General features: G+C 39.5%; 1 long non-coding RNA gene across 6 annotated transcripts in view; it reads left to right on the top strand.

Moving 5' to 3' along the window:
- Window positions 1-17,286, top strand: part of LOC105081377 (uncharacterized) — a 38,659-nt gene that overhangs the window by 18,477 nt on the left and 2,896 nt on the right. For 3 of the 6 annotated variants that reach the window (XR_006720260.2, XR_836434.3, XR_836435.3), the window contains 2 exons: window positions 15,378-15,516; window positions 17,017-17,090. This is a non-coding gene — a long non-coding RNA (uncharacterized LOC105081377). Of the gene's footprint in view, window positions 1-10,764; window positions 11,182-15,377; window positions 15,517-17,016; window positions 17,091-17,286 lie in introns of all 6 variants that reach the window. The other 3 variants (XR_012510636.1, XR_012510634.1, XR_012510635.1) reach the window with 2 other exon arrangements.

The raw sequence follows: 17,286 nt of genomic DNA, 5'->3' as shown, positions 1-17,286 counted from the left end.
TATACCATTGTTTATCCATTCATGAACATTTGGACTGTTTCCAGTTTTTGGCTTTTGTGAGTAACATTGCTATGAATGTTCACTTACAAGTCTTTGTGTAGATACGTGTTTTCAAGTTTTCTTGGGTGCATGTCTGGGAGTGGAGTGGCTAGGTTATGTGACAAGTGTGTTTCTATTTGCTGCTTGGCATAAACCGGGAAGCAGGAGGACCTGCACCCTGCTGACTTGTGCTCCACCCAGTGTTCCTGACAGTTTCACTGGGCTCTTGCTTGCTCCCCTTATGCGGTCCTTCTGAACCCTTCAGCACCCCTAAAACCACTCCTGTACTTTTTACAGTCCTCTTCCCTTGTTTTGGGCTTCGGTTCTTCCTTCAAACTGAGCCCAGCTACTTTTTGCCTTCTGAGATGCTTTATAATTTTGAGCCCACCAAGAGCACCTTTACTTGTTTTTCAACACTGTTATGAACTTATTTATAGTGTAGCTGGTTGTGAAATTGGAAATTCTGGCCAAGACCATAAGATAGTAGATAATCTGATCCCACAGTGAAGTGATAGACTCATATACAAGTTTTCAAAGCAGGAGGTTGAAATCAGTTAGAAAACTGACCGACAATAAAGAGATAAACAGGTGAAGGAAGTGGAGGAGGGAGAAATTGTGTGGAGAAGCTTCTTTGGGGAGAGTTACTGCCATAATGGTCATTCCACTCCCATCCTGCAGCCCACCATTTCCTCCGTCCCCTCAAGCCCAGCCGGGGCAGACTTTCAAGGACCACTGGAGAGCTTGTATGTGTTCCCTGGCACTTGGGATGCACAGCGGTCTGGAGTCTGCCATTGGCCTGAGGAGCCAGGGCAGAGACACGGAGAGCTGTTTCTGCTTTGAGAAGTAGCTGCCTTCCATGCCTAAGGTGCATGACCGTCAGGGATGAGGTCATGAACTCTTGGGAGGAGTACCAGCCGAGGGTCATTTAAAAGCGTTCCAGTGCTCCTGCCAAAGGAAAAGGAGACACCCTCTCAAGAGAGGGTCTGTGCGTGCGGACCAAGAATCTAGGGGAGAAGCAGCAGGGCCCACTGCGGAAGATGACTTCGTCACAGCATGTGCAGTTGGATAAGCACACCCAGAGAACCCACAGAACTCCCAGGAGAGAGTCCACCTCAGGCCCCTGCAAGGCCTAGAAAGACCGATGTCACTTACAACAGTAGCAGTCAAATGAGAACTTTCTGTGTCTCCTTTCCTCTCCTCGCTCTTTGTGGCCCAACTGTCAAGGCACCATAAGGAGACACAAACAGGGAGAAGAAAGTAATGACATCTCTTTCAGGTGTCAGGCGGCCTGCCTGAAGCTGGCCCCCAGTGGAGGAGACGAGAGGATTTCATTCTGAATCAGTTTGAGAATTACTATTCTTACAGAGAGTTGGTCATACTAATTTCCATATTCAGACTGTGTTCTGTGACTTAAAGTAAATCTAAGAGTCTGTTTCCAAAGAGAGACCAGAGGAGTGATGGGGGCCGACTGGAGACGTCGGTGGGGGCAGCAGAACCACTTGCCTCACTTGATGAGATTTAAAGGGATAATAGTCAACCACGTAAAGTTAGTTCATCAATTATAACCCTTAGGGCGGGCTTGTTAAATGATATGGTTACAATTTTTCTATCTGTTCTTCTATTTCTAAGGATTTAAAATGGAGCGAGGACAGGGTGGGGAGGGGATAGCTCAGTGGTGGAGTGTGTGCTTAGCATGCACAAGGTCCTGGGTTCAGTCCCAGTACCTCTGTTAAAAAAATAATAAAACAGAGGGAGAGGCTGAAGTGTTTTCATAATCAAATATTTTTCACCTCTGAAATCTTACATTTTTAAAAATTTTGGTTTCCAAAATTAATTGCCTATTTTCTCAGTATTCTTATTGTTCCTCCTTCGTGCTCACGTCTCGGCACTGGTCCATTAAACCTTGTGTTTCTCCGGCTTGGACTCGACTTCCTTTCTTTTCCAGCCAAGACGTTCTAGTGCATCATTTTAACTTGCTATCCCATTTCCAGGGCTCGACCTGCAGTCGCACCTCAAACTTGCACCGATCCTACTCCCTGTCTTTTCTGGCTCTGCACACAGGGTGCTGAGCAATACTGAAGAAATCATTTAAACCCACATCTAGCAAATTCCTACTCTCCCAACTCAGCTGGGCTCCTAGTACTTTTTTGCAGAAGAACACTTACGTCTTTTCTTGGGCCAGTTTTTCCTCTTCCACCCATTTTAGTAGTTTTTGTAATTCTTTGCCACTCATTTCAAGCTCTACGCTTTGAATGCATTCATATTTTATAGAAAATACTGAAGCAGTGTTCGTGAACAAGTCCTCACGTTCTCAACTCTATCTGAAAATGTATTTCTATTCCCATCTCTTTCCCTAGTTCCTCTAGCATCAGGTGGAGTTTACCTTCTTCCTAGCCTAATCTACTTTGCTTGTGTTCTGGGTCAGTGCAGATGAATAATCAAGGGATCTTGTTAAAATGCTGATTCAGCAGGTCTGGGCTGGGACCTGAGATTGTGCCGTTCTGACAACCTTCCAGGCCATGCTGACACTCCTAGTCTGCAGACCACACTTGGAGTAGCAAGGCTGTCATTTGATATCCTCTCCTCTCCTTTTGCCCTATTAGTTAATTACCTTTCCTCCTCGATTTATTTTTAAACTCTCTCTACTGGCTCTTCAGCATATAAAATGTTTGAAATTCTCTGATCTTAAAAAAAAAAGTCTCTTTCCAAAATCTTTTCTTCTTAAGGCATCACTGTTTCATACCTTATCTTCTGTATGTGTTATCCATTGCTGCGTAACATGCCCTAAAATTTAGCACCTAAAAATAGCAGTTTCTAGGACTCAAGAACCCAGGTACGGCTTAGCTAGGTCCTCTGGCTCAGCGTGTCTTATAAGACTGCAATCAAGATGTCAGCCAGGGTGACAGTCATCTCAGAGCTTATCTAGAGGAGGATCCATTTCTAAGTTCATTTATCTGGCAATGGCAGGATTTAGTTCCTTACAGACTGTTGGGTGGAGGGCCTCAGTTCCTTCCTGGGTGTTGGCTAGAAGGTTCCAGCAGTCCTTTGCCATGTGGGTCTCTCCACAGGGCAGCTCACAGCATGGTAGATGGCTTCCACTGGAGCGAGCAGAGCATGCAAGAAAGGGTGAGCAGGGCAGAATCCGGTCTTCTTGTAACCCGACCTGGGAAGTGACATATTGTCACTTTTGCTGCATCCTGTTGATTAGAAGTGAGTTGCTAAGTCCAGCCCACACGCAAGGAGAGGAGATTACACAAAGGTGTGGACATGAGGTGGCCATTTTAGAGGCTGCTTCCCATTCCTTCATAGCCAAGCCTCTTGAGAAAGTCTGTATTTGCTTTCCACTTTCTGTCAACTTTCGTTCACTTTTCAAAACTTTAGCTTTTGGTTCCCCCTTTAGCTGCTTACTAAAGACGCCCTAGTTGTCAGATCCAAAAATCGTTTCTCAGACTCACCTTCCTTGGTCTGTTACTTAGCTTTCATAATACTAGTCTCTCCTAATTCTCTTCCTAGTCCTTGAACCAAATCCTTTTTAATATATTTCCTAACTTCTCCTCATCAATGCGTAGTTTGAATGTGGATGTTTCATAAGTTCATCTTCTTTTCATTCTATGTACAATTTTCTCATCTTCACCTATAGCTTCCATCATCACATGTGCATGATTGTTTTAGTCAGAGTTCTCTAGAGAAACAGAACCAATAGGAGACATATATATGAGGAGATTTATTATGGGAATTGGCTCATGCGATTACAGAGGCTGAGATATACCACGATGCGCCACCTGCAAGCTAGAGAATCAGGAAAACCGATAGTATAATTCAGACTAAGTCCAAAGGTCTGAGAACCAACAGAGCCAGTGGTGTATCTCCCAGCCTGAGACTAAAGGCTTGAGAACCAGAGGGCCAATGGTGCAAGTATCAGAGACCAAAGTCCCAAGAAGCAGGAGTTCTGATGTCTGAGGGCAGGAGGAGGTGGATGTCCCAGCTCCAGAAGAGGGAGAATTTGCTTTTCCTCCACCTTTTTATTCCATTTGGACCCTTGATGCCTGCCCTCATGGGTGAGGGTAGATCTTTACTCAGTCTACTGATTCAAATGCTAATCTCTTCCAGAATCTCTTTCATCTTCACAGATATACCCAGAAACAATGTTTTACCAGCAATCTGGGCAGCCCTTAGCCCAGTGGAGTTGATAGATTAAATTAACCACCAATGGTAATGCTGAAAAACTTTCTGTGGAACTCCGGGACAGTATTTCTGCCTTCTGGCTATCCCATAAGCATTTCAAACATGGACTTATTCCTTCCCCCAAATACATTTCCCCCCTTGTTTTCCATAATCTGCTTATTGTCATCACGGTCTACCCAACTGCCCTCTGATTTGGAAAACAGGACTTGTCTTAGAATCTTGGCTTCCTGTCACCTTCCACATCCACATCTAAGTCTTGTTGCTTTCATCTCTTTAACATCTTCTGTATTTCATCCATTCCTCTGCCTGGTCCAGGACCTTTGACTCCTTCTATAATTTCTTCTCCGTATTGTATACCCCACGAGGACAGGGAGTGTACCTTGTCGACCTCTGTGGCCCCAGTACTAGCCCAGGTAGTATGGTTCTTGTGAAATCTCCCTTGTCTGGTTGATTGAAACTAAAATTTAAATCTGACTGTGGTGTTCTAGCACTTAAGGGCTTTAATGAAGTCTAATTACTTGTCTGAACTCCTTAGTATCATGTAAAAACATTCCTTTATTCAGATGTGTACATGTAATAGATGCCTAAATGTTTTAAGGTCTTCAATCCGCTTCTGCATTTTTTTCTGTCACTTCCCTCATTGTCCAGCTGTCCACTTCTACCTCTTATGCTGTCATTGTCTGTGCTGTTACCTGCCTCGTCTTCCTTTCTCATCTTGTTGCTTCTACGCTGCCATAGGCAGGGGAAACAGTGATGGACTGAAAATTCAAAGGGCTGTCTTCTGGGTAAAGTTCAAAAGCATTAGTGGACAAAAGTGATAATTTCTCATTTGGTTTATTACATCTTTCCCCCTTATTTCCTACTTCTTGGTTATATCAGAGAGATGAGAGGTTATTGGATGATTGTCTTGTAGACAAGTAAGGTGTAGTAATTTATAGCTGTTGAAAATGAAAATTGTATGTCAGCTCTGCCTGTATTTTCCATATGGGGGAACTAGCCTATCTGCAAGTCAGTAATTCAGTACTTAAATCTGAACACATTGTAAGTGGCTCTCTCATCCACACTGTTTTCTTGCACTTCACCCCCAGTCCTTTTCTATCACCCTCCTTTTCTATCAGAGCGACCTGGAGCATAGAGTGGTAGGTATAGGGCAATGTGAGTAACCAGAAAAGAGAATTCTAGAAGAATTTTAATGTTTTTCCTATTAATGAAGAGGTCATGTGAAATCAGCGTACCTTCTGGCACACAGATACCTTATGCCTCCTGTCCCCATGTAAGATAATCTAAGTGGGAAAATTATTTAAATAAAAACATCACTGATGCTTTTTTAAAAAGGGCCCATCATAAGCTGTTTGACCCCATGCCCAAAAGAAAAGCAAAAACAGAATCCACTGGACACCCCTATCTGCAGGTGAGCTGATAAGCACTGACAAAATGGGCAAGTATTTAGTCATTAGGAAACACTTTAAATGACAACACTCTTAAGAGCTGTCCATTAGAGTGAGTATATGTGAAGATACAGACGCAGGAGAAAAGCAAATAAACAAATATGAACAATCCTTTAGAAGGTCTCCGTCAGAATTAGATGTGAGAGCCTGGCGTGAAGGAATGCAACAGAAGGTGCTTGCATTTGAGCTGAGGCTCGTTTATCCCACTTATCTGAAGTCAGAGCCAATAATTCCAATGATCCCAAGAATGGCTATAAATGTTTTCCACATTTAGAAAGAGCAATTGGCAGAACATCACAAATGGGCCAATTCCTTCTCTTAGTAACATGATACAAATAGGGACTGTTCTGATTTAATCCCAGTGGGTCATATGCGTTGAGTTGTTTCTTATTAGCAGGGAGAGATTCACACCCATTCCCATGCTTTCTGGCTCAGGCTGCGACAGCACGTCTTTGCTGGATTCCATGTAGACATTTTTAAAAATTTGCTCTCCTTTGATTTGATTCTTTTATCCCAAACAGATCTAAATCTTTAGCATCTTTTAGATCTCTGCTCCTTCTATCTATTTCTACTAGTTAAAAAAACTTTCTATCAAAGTATGATGAGTTTATAATGTTGCATTAATTTCTGGTGTACAGCATAGTGATTCAGTTATTCACATATATATTCCTTTTCATATTCTTTTTCATTATAGGCTATTACAAGGTATTGAATAGAGTTCCCTGTGCCTCACAGTAGGACCTTGCTGTTTATTTGTTTTATATCTAGTAATTAGTATCTGCAAATCTTGAGCTCCCAATTTATCCTCTACCCTCCTTTCCCTCCTTATAACCACAAGTTTGTTTTCTATGTCTATGAGTCTGTTTCTGTTTTGTAAATAAGTTCATTTGTCTCATTTTTTAAAAAGATTTCATGTGTAAGTGATTTCATATAGTATTTTTCTTTCTCTTTCTGGCTTACTTCACTTAGTATGATGATCTCCAGGTCCAGATGGAAAAGAAGTGGTATATTTATACAGTAGAATACTATTCAGCCATAAAAAAGAATAAAATAATGCCATTTGCAGCAACATGGGTGGACCTGGAGATCGTCTCTGCTAGTTTTTATTGTGTCATTTGGGCAACTTAGTTTCTGTCCTTGGCCAATTGCTGATTCTGCTTTTGCTTTAAATCTCTAGGTCTTATTGAGCTGCTTGTGCCCTCCACTTATCTGGTTTCAACAGCTGGCTACTTTTGCTTCAGTATTTCCCTAACAGTCTGTAGAGCTTTTGATCCATAGTGCAAAGCAAGATATGGATCTAATTAGAACAGTGTAGACTTGGGGGAGGGTATAGCTTAAGTGGTAGAGCACATGCTTAACATGCACAAGGTCCTGGGTTCAATCCCCAGTACCTCTAAATATAAAAATAAAAACCTAATTACCCCCCACTCAAAAGAACGGTGTAAACTGGCTTATCAGCCCCTATAACCTCCCATCTTCTAAAACGTTATTATTTATAGGCTTTTTAGTTGAAGCTGGTTTACAGCCTTGGATTATGACCTGTAGAATCTTGCCATGGAGATGGATAGAAAGTAGCAAATTTCTTCTCTCAGTTCCCACCCTTTTGCTTTTAACATGCATGTTGAATATCCATAGGAGAAAGTGTTTCATTTACTTTTTAGAAATAACTTGGAGCTATTATTCCCCCAAATAAGTGCAGATTAATAGTCCTGTTAATTAATAGATAGAAATCTAGGAAAGAAAAAAACTCAATATTTTCCCCCCAAGTAATTGATGATCCGTATGTAATTAATGATTCACCATATGTGAATCTAAGTGTTTAATATAATTTTTAGACTGAGTCTCAGCTATGAGCTAAAACTGTTCATACCAGTTCTAAGGAAACTTTCACCCCTCAAGGTGCCATTTCATATATTTTAACTCCTTTGTTACTGCCAACATTCAGAATATAGTGTTTTTCAACTCTTAATGGGTGATTTCATTTCCAAGGCAATGCGTTTCTGAGGGTGAAATCACTTGGAACAGAGCCTAGCATATACTATAGATGTTTGCTAGTATAACTTGTTCAAATTGTAGTGATAGATTGTTATCAAGATGGTGCTGGATTGTATTTAGCCAGGAGTATCTGAATTTTCAGTCTTAGCCCTGTGACTTGTCTCTCTGTGGCAGTGTTGAGGGAGCTTCATGCACAACAGGGGCCAAACAAGACAAAGTAATACTTCATCGTTAGCAAAATCTTTTGTCTCCAAACCCCAACGTAATTACAGCACCAGAGAGCTGAACCAGAGCAATGGTGAAATTCCTCTTCTTTAGGCTGGAGGCTACAAAAACCGATGGCCAATGCAAGCCAAATGGCAAGTCTTTTCTCTCCTTTCTACCTCATTCCCTTATTCGCCCCTAAGGATTGGAATTTGCCACTTTGGTGATAGGAAAAGGAGACGTGCCTGAGACGGAGAACAAGTGACAAATGATAAGAGAGAGGTTTTCCCCAGACCACTTCGTGCCAGGGCAGGACAGTGAACTTGACTGTGTCACTTGGGAAAAAGGAGACAAATGGAGAGCAGAGAAAGGGAGGTGCTTTAGGTTTCTACCATGTCCTAAGCCTGAATTCCATAACCTCATGGATGCAGAACTGAAAAGAAGAGAAAAAACTGGTTCAGTTTTAAAGGTGTGGTACCAGCTCTTAGCTCTTACTTCTCTCCCATTCTCGGTAGGGCATCTGATAAATAGCCATGTGCCGAGCTACTAGCCGTGGCCAATGCAGTGTTCCTTAAACCAAACCAAACCGCACCACACCACAGAAATGCCTCCTTGTAGACTGAGTCACAGCACAAAGGCCTAGAACTGTGAGTGTCACCTTTGCCTGTGGGCACCACCTGTCTTCCAGGATTGTAATGATGGTTGACAATAATGTATGTAATATACATGGTGCATAGTAGGTCCTCAGATTGTAGCTGTTTTGCTTCATTTTGTTATTATCATTATTAAAGAAAATCCTCTGTGCTAGATATAGAAACATAGAAATCTGAGTGAAAAAGCAAAAATTTTATAGTGCTTAATATAATTATTGCACCTCCCAAAGCTGTAGCAAAAAGCGACTTAAAATCTTAAGAGTGGTTTTATTTTCAGTCTTCTTTATAATTGGTGGCTACAGGTGGTCAAATCCAGTTTTAGAATATAGATTTAAGAAACTTAAAATGAGTGTAGAATCTGGCAGCTATGTTCCATCTAGATTTAAGTCACATTTAGAGTTTGGCTGGGATGTAAGCCAAAAGAGATTTGCTATAATTTCATAAGATAAAATTATGGCATGAGTCATCATCTCTCTAGCTTAGGTGTTTTTCTTCAGAGGATATTTTAAAGATGCAATTCATAATTTGGTGTTACATGGGTTTCTTCAGTTTTATTCCTTAATTTTAAATGATGTTGTGAAGAGGGCATACATTATCTAAAGCTACAGATTTGGGTTTATCAGATGAGAAATAAGTGAAGGAATGCAAGGACATTTTTTAAAAAGGAGGTAGAGGTTCTATTTAAAAAGAGACTTGACATTTTCCAGGCTAAGCTATTATTTAGAGAACATAGAACTTTTATAAAAATACAAATAGCTTTCTGAGTAGGGATTTTTAAAAAACCAATTACCTTGGTTTTTGACAGTGTAAGGCAAATGCAGGATGTTGGGAGAGCTCATGCTGAGATCACCATCTAATACTATAGCCATAAAGTATGGGCTTAAGTCCAGCCTTAGAATGCCTGACATTTGCTATGGAGATGAAAATGTGGATCTTAAAAGACTAGCCCAGTCAGATGTATTTTTTTCATTTATTCTGGAATTTTGGGTTGGCTAAGCTTTCACAATAACTCAATTTAATCGTTAGCTTTTAACTTTATCATAACCTCTGGGTATTAGCATCTGACATTCTACTGAAGTTAATTGTAGTGCCCTTAGCAGTCATTTTAAAAAGGTGTTAGAAAAAGAGAATAGTAAGATAAAGCCCAAACTAACATGTAATTTAAGTATGATGTGTCATTTAGAGTGAATCTGCATGAGCTGAAGCACCATCTAGTATTACAGCCATAAAACACTTCGATTCCTTAACGTCTCTGTGACTTGGTTTCATCATTCTATAAAATGGGCATTACACCTTCAGTTCTTGGGAGAATTAAATTAGAAAATACATTTAAAGTGCTTAGAACAGTTCTTGGCACATAGTAAGCATTCAACATAGGATGTATGTTACCAGAAGCAGTCGTTGCATATGGGATATGATGGCTTAGAAGGAAGTGCTGTGAGAATAAATAAGGGGCATATTATCTTAGAATTTACCTGCTTAAAATTTGGATAAAATGTTTTACATTTCCTAATAAATAAAAAATAAAATTTCTGAAAAACACCCAATGGTACAATTCATATTTAGTGAGCATTCAGTAATACATTATATTAATTACTGCCTCTAAAGCAAAAGAAACAAAATAAACTTAAAATGCTATACATAATACATAAAGTAGTGCCTGTTATCATCATATATTTTAATGGTTAGAAAAATTTTCTCCAAATTCAGATGTTCCCTAGAAAAACCTTCCACTGCAGATTGTTAGTATGTTAAAACCCCATTATAACACAGCTTGTTAGTACCTAGATTTGTGTGCTGTCGAATCATTTCTACTGAAAAGCATGTCTTGTCCTAAAACAAAATCTCATTAATTTTTACTTTGCTTAAGCTGTGGGTCAAATAATGCTTCTCTGGAAAACAGATATTATAATGTTAGGCTAAAGAAGGTATTAATTTTCCCCACCAACACCAGGATTTCTGTTTATTTGTGTTTAGTAAGGCCAGTAATTTCCAGCATACTATGGCAGTATAATTGGCATACTTATTTTTCCAGATTTGTGCAAGTTCTGAATTATTAATCATTAACTTTATAGGATAACTTTATAAAATTTGGTCTTAAAAAATAAAACCCCTCTTTTTAATATTCTGCACATTTTATGTACATTGTTTTCTCCCCTGAATTCCAGTTGTATTAATATACATTCAACTCCATTTTCCATCATCTCTTTATAGTCTTAAATGAATGTTTTCATATTCAGGGAAAGAAGAATAAAAGAGTGGCAGGAAAAGGAATGGAAAAATGAAGTCTCCAGAACTCTGAAGATAATAAGAAAAGATGGGAGAAGGATGGCGTGAAAAAGAGAGGTGAAAGAGAAGGGCTGAGTCTAATCTAGTGCCGATCCTAGTCTGTGCTGGTGTCTGACTATAAACGTCGGAATTGTCTTTGGGTCTACAGTTATTGGAAGACGTAAATGGGTGGGATAAGCAAGACACCTCACTTGCATGGACATCAGCAGGCAGGTCGTTACTTGTCTGCTGGGAATTCATCTACAGCTTCAGACAAGGGCCTACACGTTCTCCATGTGGCTTGTTTTTTTCCCAGCATGATGCCTGGACTCCCAAGAGAGCATCCTGAGTACTAAGTGGCCCCAGAACAAGCATTTCAAAAAGCCCAGGTGGGAGTTGCAAAACTTCTTATGATCTAACCTTGGAAATCACAGAACATTACTTCCAATGCATTCCACTGGACAAAGAAGTCACTAAAGGCAGCTCAGTTTCAGAGAAAGAATTAGGCTTCATGCTTCAGTAGGAACTGTAATAAAAATTTTGTAGCTTTCCTTAATCAACCACAAATTGGAAAAAAAAATTCTAGAAATGAAAATCATTGTGAATGAAATTAAAAATGCAGCAGCATATAGGCGTCACAGAATTTTTGACAAAGTTTAGGAAATAATTAGTAATCTGGATGATAGAACTGGAATAGACTATCCAGAAAATAAAATCCTCCAAATAATAAAAGGTATTTTTAAAAAGACAATGGAAACCAGAAGATAATGGAATAAATTTTTCCATGAGCTGAAAGAAAATCCTTTATCAACCTTAAGTCCTGGACCTAGTGAAAATATTCTTCAGGAATGTTTCACACAAACAAATTAAGATAATCCATCACCTGCAGACTCATATTAAAGGAAATACTAATGGGTTTTCACTAGGCAAAAAATGAAAATGGTCCTGGGTAGAAGTTCCCAGATGCAAGAAAGAATGAAGAACACAAAAATGGCAAATGTGTGGGTAAATCTGAATAAACAGGGACTGTATCAAGTAAAAATGCTAGGAATTTTTAGGAGGGGATTCAAAATATGTAGAAATTGAAACATAATAAAACTAGCATATAAATCAACTGAGGGTGTTACATAGAGTTCAAATAACCTGGGGAAAAAGTAAAGCATTGATTATCATTAGAACCTGATAAGTCATGATTATACTTTTGAGTCCAGATAAAAACTTTTCCATTTATTATAAATCAATTTTCAACAAAGGCACCAAGAAAAGTCAGTGAGGGAAAGGATCATTTTTTCAACAAATAGTGCTGGAACAATTAGATACCCACGTGCAAATGATGAATTTAGACACTTGCCTCATACTATATACAAAAATAAATGCAAAATGGATCATAGACAAAAGTTAAGATCTAGAACTATGAAAATCCTTGAAGAAAACATAGGAGTAAATCTTCATGGTCTTGGGTTAGACAAAGGTTTCTTATGTAGAAAGAACATCAAAAGCACAAGCAATAAAAGAAAAAAATTGATAAATTGGACTTCATTAAAATAAAAAAAGTTTACCCTTTAGAAGACATCATAAGAAAGTGAAAAGACAAGCCACAGATTGGAAAATATTTGTAAATCATATATCTGATAAGGGATTTGTATAATAATAAAAATATAAAATATAAATATAAAAAAAGAGAGCTCTTACAACTCAGTAATAAGACAATGGAGAAAAAAGTGAATAGACATTTCAGCAGAAAAGATATATGAATGGCCAATAAGTACATGAGAAGATGCTCAGTATCATTAGTTATTAGGAAAATCCAAATTAAAATTATAATGAGATAATACTTCACACCCACAAAAATGACTATAATTTTTAAATTTTTAAAAAACTTTTTAAAAATTAGAAAAAAAATTTTAACAGCAACATTATTTGTAATTTCTGAGATATGGAAACACCACAAGTGCACACCAATACATGAATGGATACAGACAATGCAGCATATATACGTAATGGAGTACAACCCACCCCCAAAAAAGGATATTTTGCCATTTGTGGCCCTTCATTCACTTTTTCTTTTTTTCATTTCAAAAACCAGAATTTTATAACTGGCATAAACATTTCCATTGCATCAAAAACAACAAAATACCTAGAAATAAACTTAACCAAGGAGGTTACCTATACTCTGAAAACTGAAAAACATTGATGAAGGAAACTGACTATGATACAAATAAATGTATTTTTAGGTAGGTTAGTTACGTTTCTCAACCTTGGAGAGGTGGCCCTCTGTGGGAGATGTTCTATGCGTCCCAGCAGTACACACACTCCTCTCTTGTCACCCAAGGGTCAGGGTCCAGCCAGTCCTAATGTAGCATCTGACCTGTGTTTGTGGATTCCTTCCACAGGCTTTGGGATTGTTGTTTTCTTATTTCTGATATCTGCTCCCTGGTGGATGAGGCTGGACTAGAGGCTTATGCAGGTTTCCTGGCAGGAGGAGTCGGTGCCTGCCCACTGCTGGGTGAAGTTTGGTGCTGGACCTCTGGTGTCTAGAGGTGTTTGTGGCTCTGCTGATGGGTGGGGCTGTGTTCCCACCCAGTATATTGTTGGGCCTCAGGCTCCCCAGCCCTTAAGCCTTCCGGCTGTCAGATGGGGATACGTCTTGGTGCTAATGATCCAATCAAGATGTCAGCCTCCAGGAAATCTCATGTAGATGAACACTCCCAGAATGTCCACCACCAGCTTTTATGTCCTCTGGGTGAGCTGCAGCCATCCTGTATCTCCCCAGAAAACCCTCTAAAACCAGCACTCAGGTCTGGCCAGGTTCCTATGAAATCACTGCCTCTGCCCTTGGACCTGGTGCATGCGAGATTCTGTGTATGTGTCCCAAGAGAATGAAGTCTCTGTCTCCCCCAGTCCCGTGGGGCTCCTGAAGTTAAGCCCTGCTGGCCTTCAAAACCAGATGCCCTGGGGTCTCCTCCTCCTCCCAGTGCCAGAACCCCATGCTGGGTAGCCTGACATGGGGCCCAGAACTCTCACTTCTGTGGGAGGGCCTCTGTGATTTAATTATCATTCAGGGGGTGTGGGACCTGACTATAGGAGGGTGAGCGTGCCCCTCCTATTGACCCGCTGTGGTTCCCTCTTTAAGTTTCCAGTTGAAGGAAATCTTTTTTGCTAGGTTCCAGTCCTTTTTTTCCCCAATGGTTGCTTAGCATTCAGTTGTGGTTTTGTTGTAGTTGTGAGGAGAAGAGAGCTCATGGTCCTACTACTCTGCCATCTTAACCAGAAAAATAAAAATGACTATAATTAAAAGAAACTACAACAAATATTAGTGAGAATGTAGAGAAACTGGAACCCTCATACATTGCTAACAGGAATGTAAAATGGTGCAATCACTTTGGAAAACCTTTTGACAATTCTTAAAATGTTACACATAAATTTACCACATAACTAAAGCAATTCTTCTTTTAGGTATTTACCCCCCAAAATGAAAATGTATGTTCACACAAAGACTTGTACACAAATGGTCATAGAAGCATTATTCATAACAGCCAAGAAATAATTCAAATGTTCAGCAGGCAGTGAATGGATGGACAAAATGTAGTGCAGACATAAAATGGACTATTCTTTGACAATAAAAAGAAATTAAGGAATGATACATATTACAATATGAATGAACCTCCAGAATGTTATGCTAAGTGAAAGAAGCCAGATGCAGAAGACCACAATTTGTATGAGACCATTTATATGAAATTTCTAGAAAAGGCAAAACTACAGAGATAAAAAGCAGATCAGTGGTTGCCTAGGACTAGAGATGGGAAAGGCAGTAACTGCAAATTGGCCACGAGATGTCTTTCGAGGGCTGTAGAAATGCCCTAAAATTAAACTGTGATGATGATTTCACAACTCTGTAAAATTACTAAAAAAAAATTTATTCGTACATTTGCTTTTTTTTATTTAAATGGAGGTACTGAGGATTGAACCCAGGACCTCTGCATGCTGAGCATGTGCTCTACGCCTGAGCTATACCCTCTGCCGCCACCATACATTTAAAATGAGTGAGTTTTATGGTATGTAATTTACCTCAATATTAGCAGTTAAAATTTTTTTAAGTACAATAATATATTTTATAATCAGAATTAGGTCTAAAACATTAGCAAAGTAATGCATATTTTCCAAACTGTTGGAGGAGGGGAACTAGATTAATAAAAATACTTAACCAGAAAAAGGCTAGAAAGGGGACAAAGAAGAACATAAAACAAGTGGACAAATATCAGGCACATTTTGAGATAATACACTTAAACGCAGATATATAGGTAATAATATTAAAATATAAATGGGCCATGTACCATTTTTCAATTTATTGCCTCAGCTCCTTCAACCTTTTCTCTGTTCTGTGAAAATGGTTCTGGGCCTTTGAAATATTTTTCCTTTGCCAGGTGGCATGGAGGGACAGTAGAGGGCGCTGGAGAGACATTACACCAGGAAAGGGTTATTACTTCCTGGTTCCACTGAACTGATTCTTTAGGCTCCTGCAGCTCTCCAGCATCCAGCTCCTGGCTTCCCCAGCCTCAGACACTTGTCCTTTCTCCAACACAAGGTTCCTACAAGTGCATGTGGCCAGCAGCATCCGGTGGCCAGCAGCATCCGGTGGCCAGCACCTTTTCATTTCTTGGGTGGCGCTGTGAGATACCTCCCTATGGACAGCTTTCCCTGGCATTCTGAAATGAGGATTTCTGGTAAGTTCCAAGGGCAGACTTCTAGAAAGTTCCAGCCATGTGGCACCGCAGAGACTTCCCTGCCATCCAGTGAGCCATGGCTATGGTCTCTCATCCCTGCAATGGTGGGTGTGGGAGGTGTGCTTTTCCTTGGACACTATCACAGCTTTTGAGTAGTGGCTCTTCCTTACATCTGCTGTATATATTAGACTTCTCTGCTTTTTAATAGCTAATTGTTTATTACCCCAACCCCTGATATAGTTGGTAATTCTTTACATTAGATTTTCCCTTCAAATTATCATGTGGTTTCTCTCTTCTGAGTGATTGTTTACTATGTCTACAAATCTATTTCTGTTATGTAAATAAGTTCATAGTGTTCTTTGTTCTTTTTTTTTAGATACCACATGAGTGATATCATATGGTATTTTTCTTTCTCTTTCTGGCTTACTTCACTTAGAATGATGGTCTCTAGGTCCATCTATGTTGCTGCAAATGGCATTATCTTATTCTTTTTTATGGCTGAATAGTATTCCATTGTATAAATATACCACAACTTCTTTATCCAGTCATCTATTGATGGACATTTAGGTTGTTTCCATGTCTTGGCTATTGTACATAGTGCTGCTATGAACATTGCGGTGCATGTATCTTTTCGCATTAGAGTTCCCTCTGGATATCTACCCAGAAGTGGGATTGCTGGCTCATATGATGTCTATTTTTAGTCTTTTGAGGAATCTCCATACTGTTTTCCATAATGGCTGCACCAAATTACATTCCCACCAGTAGTGTAGGAAGGATCCCTTTTCTCCACACCCTCTCCAGCATTTATTGTTTGTGGACTTTTGAATGATGGCCATTCTGACTGGTGTGAGGTGATACCCCATTGTAGTTTGATTTGCATTTCTCTGATAATTAGTGATATTGAGCATTATTTCATATGTCTATTGGCCATTGACATTGGTCCAATAACCAACTCCTTGCAGATGCTGGGGGACAACTGTACCCATGAAGCCCTAACCAAACTATACTATCTCCTTATAAAAGGTTATGTGTTTCACATAAACCTATGCATTTGGAAAAATGTGGTGATAAAAAATACAGCACTCCCAGAAAGGAATCTGCTTAAGACCACATTCCATAAAAGGTATATTTCTGGTCTGCTTACTCTAAATATCAGATCTTAACTAAAATTATTAATTGGTTCTATCTATAAGAGTACATAAATATTCTTAAAATTTGGATATTATAAAGGCAATTTTAAATATAAATATGTTTAAATATAAATATAAAAGCAATTTTAAATTTTAAAATAATTGACAATGGCTAAACCCATTCTGTGGACTTAGGGTTTAGTCACTGACTGCAGTTTCTCACATTGTTACTTTAAGTAATGGTGCTTATCAAACTGCTTTCCAGCAAGGGTTTAACCCTCCTTCCATATGTTTTGCAAATAGCCTGTGAAAATTGCTTATTACGGGAAATGACTTCTTTTTGTTTGGTGCTGCATCTCTGTTTTCTCAGTGCATCCTGCTCAGCTGTCTCAGTATTCTGTCTCTGACAATGGTGAAAAGGGAGCCTAGGATTCTTTTGACAAGGTAAGTAACTTCCACATTGATTCCCAGCTGAAAATAAATACCACATCGCATAGGAACACCCTTGGTCTGTGTGGGTTGGGTGGGGCTGACCCTACTCTTTGCCTTTGGGAGTGGGGACTGTGATTAGTCCTGGCCCCTCAGGGCTTTTCTTGGTGGAACCATCAGGGAAGAGTACTCATTATTAGGATTCCTAGCC

The sequence above is a fragment of the Camelus bactrianus genome, chromosome 12 (genome assembly GCF_048773025.1).
Source record: "Camelus bactrianus isolate YW-2024 breed Bactrian camel chromosome 12, ASM4877302v1, whole genome shotgun sequence".
In the NCBI taxonomy this organism is placed as follows: Eukaryota; Metazoa; Chordata; class Mammalia; order Artiodactyla; family Camelidae; genus Camelus; species Camelus bactrianus.
The sequence above is the reverse complement of the archived record's forward strand: the minus strand, read 5'-3'. Positions and strand labels throughout refer to the sequence as shown.